Below are 5,660 nucleotides of genomic sequence, written 5' to 3' on the forward strand. Positions count from 1 at the left end.
ATGGCTACATAGAAGGACAGGGAAACCTGGAGTGCTGCAGTCAGTGGGGTCATAAAGAGTCCCACACAACTGAGCAACTGAACAGCAACAAATAGCTACATCCCTTCTGCCCTTTCTTTTCCCAACTGGAAGCTAAGGCTCTGCCCTGATCATTAGGCAGCTGTGCAGACACTTAAAATGGGTGAAGGAAGACAGGCTCTCCATGTCCAGACTGCCTCAGCAGTTCTACCAGGGCACTCTGGCAACAGATCTTCTCCCTGGCCAATGGGGTGGGCACACAACTCATGCTTGGACACTGGGCGCTGTCCTAGATGCTTTACACAAATTAACTCATCTAATCTTCACAATAACCCTAGGAGATAGCTACTCTCCTGAAGATGAATGTACTTTGGTATAGAGAGATTAAGTGTCTTCCCGCCACTTGACACGGCTAGTAAGTGAATGGTTGTTTTAGGGTCCAAAACCAGGCAGCTTGGTTCCCAATTCCTCTTGGCCTCAGTGTTTCGAGCTGAAACATTCAGAGCCCTTTCCTAGGACTTTTTCCAAATTGTGGTGAGGAAGGTAATACTGTTACATCCCCAAGATGTTAAGAAGTGAATCTAGAGGCATTGGCAACCACGAGTGAGGCATGTTCTTCACCATGAGTCTTCCATGGGAGACAATGAATGTAGCAGTTGGAGATAAGCAGAGTGTGTGACTGGTTCATAGAAACATCAAGACACAACTTCTAGTTGCTTTCAGCCTTTCTCAGTTTCTTGAGAACATGAAGTACATCAGTACACTTTTTTGCTTATGCTTTTTCAAACTTTGTGTCAGTCTGTTGCAACTAAAAGAGTTCTGACTATGAGAGAAAATAGAGCCCAGATTACCCAATCTCATAAGGGAAAGGAAACATGGTCATTAAAATGGGGGTTGGTGTGGGCTCAGTAGTCCCTTTTAGAGAAGCTGTTAAAGGAATAGCTCAGATAAAGTTAATTAATCATTGCAGTTGTTGTTCAGTCAACCAGTCATGTCCAAGGAACTCTCAGTAGTCTTTTCCAGCACCCCAGTTCAAAGGCATCAATTGTTCGGCACCCTGCCTTCTTTACAGTCCATCTCTCACAACCATACGTGACCACTGGGAAGACAGTAGCCTTGACTATACGGACTTTTGTCGGCAGTAATGTCTCTGCTTTTCAACACACTATCTAGGTTTGTCATAGCTTTCCTGCCAAGAAGCAAACGTCTTTTGATTGCATGGCTGCAGTCACCATCTGCAGTCATTTTAGAGCCCAAGAAGAGGAAATCTGTCACTACTTCCACCTTTTCCCCCTCTATTTGCCATGAAGTAATGAGCCAGATGCCATGATCTTAGTGTTTTTAATATTTTGTTTTGAGCCAGATCTTTCACTCTCCTCCTTCACCCTCATCAAGAAGCTCTTTAATTAACCATAGGTTTACAGAAACAATTTTACCAGGTGACCCACCAAAGTCTTGATTTGTATAACCCAAAATATATTAGATCTGGTAAACAGAGGCTTTATATGAGCCACTGGGCTACAGGGTCATGTCCTCTTATCCATTTACAGACCTGAGTGATCTTTGAGACCTAGAACCCTTGAGCAAAAAGAATCAGAATAAAGTAAGAAGGGATAAGTAAGGATCCTACTATAACATATCATGTGCCTACTGTGCATCTCTTTCCCCCAAAGACTTGCAGTCTATGTGACTATTAACTCAGGAAAGAAATATCCAAATTGAGTATCTTGGATGGTAGGATGGAGCACTATCGGATTTGGGCTTCAAACCCACCCTGTTCATGGCTGCCTACAAATCATACCATTGTGGGTGTTATGGGAACAGATGGTCTGAAGCTGAATTCCAACCTGAATTCACCTCATAGAAGGTCCAATGGAACCTGAATTCATTTCTATGGCCATTTCCTTAGTATTGTTGTTGTGGTTCAGTTGCCAAGTCCTGTCTGACTCTTTGTGACCCCATGGACTGCAGTATGCCAGGCCTCCCTGTCCCTCACCATCTCCCGGAATTTGCCCAAGTTCATGTCCATTGAATCGATGATGCCATCTAATTATCCCATCCTCTCTTGCCTTCTTCTTCTGCCTTCAGTTTTTCCCAGCATCAAGGTCTTTTCCAATGAGTCAGCTCTTCCCATCAGATGGCCAAAGTACTGGAGCTTCAGCTTCAGCATCAGTCCTTCCAATAAATATTCAGGGTTGATTTCCTTTAGGATTGACTGGTTTGATCTCCTCGCTGTCCAAGGGACTCTCAAGAGTCTTCTCCAACACCACTATATGAAAGTATCAATTCTTCAGTGCTCAGCTTTCTTTATAGTCCAACTCTCACATCAATACATGACTACTGGAAAAACCATAGCTTTGACTATATGAACCTTTGTTGGCAAAGTGATGTCTTTGTTTTTTAATATGCTGTCTAAATTTGTCATAGCTTTCCTTCCAAGAAGCACTGTCTTCTAATTTCACCTGCAGTGATTTTGGAGCTCAAGAAGAGGAGATCTGTCACTGCTTCCACCTTTTCCCCTTCTATTTGCCATGAAGTGATGGGACCAGATGCCATGACCTTAGTTTTTTTTTTTTAAATATTGAGTTTCAAGTCAACTTTTTCACTCTCCTCTTTCACCCTCAACAAGAGGCTCTTTAGTTCCACTTTGCTTTCTGCCAGTAGAGTGGTATCATCCACATATCTGGTGTTGCTTATATTTCTCCTGACAATCTTAATTCCTGCTTGTAACTTAGTCCTTAGTCTCAAATGAATATCTCTGGCATTTCACCCCTATATTGGATCCCTGTCTCAGGAAATGATAGCAATCATGGGAGGAAGAAGCAAGTGGAAGATATCGGAGGTCCTACTCTGTACCAGAGAGGTAAACCAAAGCAATGTGCTTCCCCTGGGAAGTTGCAAAGGATAGTTCCTTGTTAAAAGAAAAAGTTAGCCCTTTGTCACTGGTCTAAAAGTTGATTACATGTTTTAGTTTCTCTGCAATCTTTCACTTATTTTCTTACTTAGGTCCTAGATATTGAAACCACACTAATTTCACTTGTTTTTTATGTTATTTTAGTGTGTTACTTATGTCTGGTATTTGTTTATGAGTTAATGGCTTTAAGATTTATTCCTCTTTTAAACTATATTTAAAAGGCTGAATGCTCATGATAAAATCTTCTTACTCCAACATATAAACATAAGCTGGCCAAAGAGAAAACCTTATCCTCTCTGACTAAGGGAAAAATTATTGCATTTAATGTTTACTAACACAAGTCTGTAGAGACAGTGAGAACTGGCTCACGGGACTGAAGCAGCACAGATTTCTTGTTTCCTCAGTTATACTACAGTGAACTCTACCTGCCAGTCGTGTCCATTTTGGAGACTGTTTGCAAATGAAGTTTAGAAATAAGTGCTTAATAGAGAATTTGAAGAGGGAGAAAATGTCATAGCAAATGTTTCAAATTTTGGAAAATCTTACTCATTTACTTAGATTTCTCCGCTTGACAGATAAACAAAACATTTCAGCAATGTTGTTTTTTTACCGAATGATCTTGTGGATTTTACAAAATTTTAACAAAAACTGTACTTTTAAAAAACTTATCCACATAATTCTAGAAAAGTTCTGGAAAAGGGAAGTGACAAGAATAACTAAGCAGTTGCTGAAAAAGAAAGCTATTGGTGAAAACTGCTCACTAACAATTAAGGTGAGATAAGTAAAAGCAGTAGAGTACTGATTAAAAATAGATTTAAAATCAGTTGAATAGATTTAAAGCCCAGAAGCCAATACAGGTATATATAAAAACTTAATATATAAAGAAACTCAGGTCTCCTGCATTGCAAGTGGATTCTTTACCATCTGAGCCACAAGGGAAGTATTGGAGATTCAGCTTTAGCATCAGTCCTTCCAATGAACACCCAGGACTGATTACCTTTAGGATGGACTAGTTGGATCTCCTTGCAGTCCAAGGGACTCTCAAGAGTCTTCTCCAACACCACAGTTCAAAAGCATCAATTTTTCGGTGCTCAGCTTTCTTCACAGTCCAACTCTCACATCCATACATGACCACTGGAAAAACCATAGCCTTGATTAGATGGACGTTTGTTGGCAATGTAATGTCTCTGCTTTTTATTTTATTTTATTTTTTTGGCAGATAAAGGCTTGTCTTTTATTGAATGAGTGATCTATGCAATTGCCGAGGCCACTATGTATAGAGAAGAGGGGGAGAACTTTATTTCTTGGTCTCTTCCTCCTTGGACAAAGTCTTGATGATTTCCTCCTTCTTGGCCTGGAGCCGCTCTTCCCAGCGCTTTTGGGCTTCCTTGGTCTTAGACCTGCGGGCCTCAGCCTGGTCCGCTAGAAGCTTCTTGCGAGCCTTGTCTGCCTTCAGCTTGTGGATATGTTCCATGAGAATCCGCTTGTTTTTGAACACGTTACCCTTCACCTTCAGGTACAGGCTGTGATACATGTGGCGGTCAATCTTCTTAGATTCACGGTATCGTCTGAGCAGCTGGCGCAGAATTCTCATTCTCCTCATCCAGGTTACCTTCTCGGGCATTCGAGCATTGGCAGTACCCTTTCGCTTACCTATACCCATATGCCTGCCTTTCCGGCGAGCCAAGGTGTTTTTCCGGCATCGAGCCCGGGAATGGACACAGGCTTCCGGATGATCAGCCCATCTTTGATCAGCTTCCGGATCTGCTGGCGGAAGTTGGCATTGGCTATTTCATTAGTCTCATTGGGGTCCAACCAGACCTTCTTTTTGCCACAGCGAAGGACGCTGGAGGCAAGCCTCTTCTGAAGCCTGAGCATACTCATGGCCGCGGCCGCAGCGGTGAAAGGAAAGAAGCTGTCTCTGCTTTTTAATATGCTATCTAGGTTGGTCATAACCTTCCTTCCAAGGAGTAAGCATCTTTTAATTTCATGGCTGCAATCACCATCTGCAGTGATTTTGGAGCCCCCACCTCCAAAAAAAAAGTCTGACACTGTTTCCACTGTTTCCCCATCTATTTCCCATGAGGTGATGGGACCAGAGGCCATGATCTTGGTTTTCTGAATGTTGAGCTTTAAGCCAACTTTTTAACTCTCCTCTTTCACGTTCATCAAGAGGCTTTTCAGTTCCTCTTCACTTTCTATCATGAGGGTGGTGTCATCTGCATATCTGAGGTTATTGATATTTCTCCCAGCAATCTTGATTCCAGCTTGTGCTTCTTCCAGCCCAGTGTTTCTCATGATGTGCTCTGCATATAAGTTAAATAGGCAGGGTGACAATATACAGCCTTGATGTACTCCTTTTCCTGTTTGGAACCAGTCTGTTGTTCCATGTCCAGTTCTAACTGTTGCTTCCTGACCTGCATATAGGTTTCTCAAGAGGCAGGTCAGGTGGTCTGGTATTCCCATCTCTTTCAGAATTTTCCACAGTTTAATGTGATCCACACAGTCAAAGGCTTTGGCATAGTCAATAAAGCAGAAATAGGTGTTTTTCTGGAACTCTCTTGCTTTTTCTATGCTCTTTTTTGTCCTTGGAGTACGGAATGAAGCAGGGCAAAGGCTAATAGAGTTCTGCCAAGAGAACGCACTGGTCATAGCAAACACCCTCTTGCAACAACACAAGAGATGACTCTACACATGGATATCACCAGATGGTTGACACCAAAATCAG

At 42.1% G+C, this 5,660-nt stretch overlaps 1 pseudogene; it reads right to left on the minus strand.

The window, feature by feature from the left end:
- Nucleotides 1-4,152: 4,152 nt before the first annotated feature.
- On the minus strand, nt 4,153-4,847 carry LOC122436875 (annotated as a pseudogene).
- Between the last annotated feature and the right edge of the window lie 813 nt (nt 4,848-5,660).

The sequence above is a fragment of the Cervus canadensis genome, chromosome 2 (assembly GCF_019320065.1).
Source record: "Cervus canadensis isolate Bull #8, Minnesota chromosome 2, ASM1932006v1, whole genome shotgun sequence".
Lineage (NCBI taxonomy): Eukaryota > Metazoa > Chordata > Mammalia > Artiodactyla > Cervidae > Cervus > Cervus canadensis.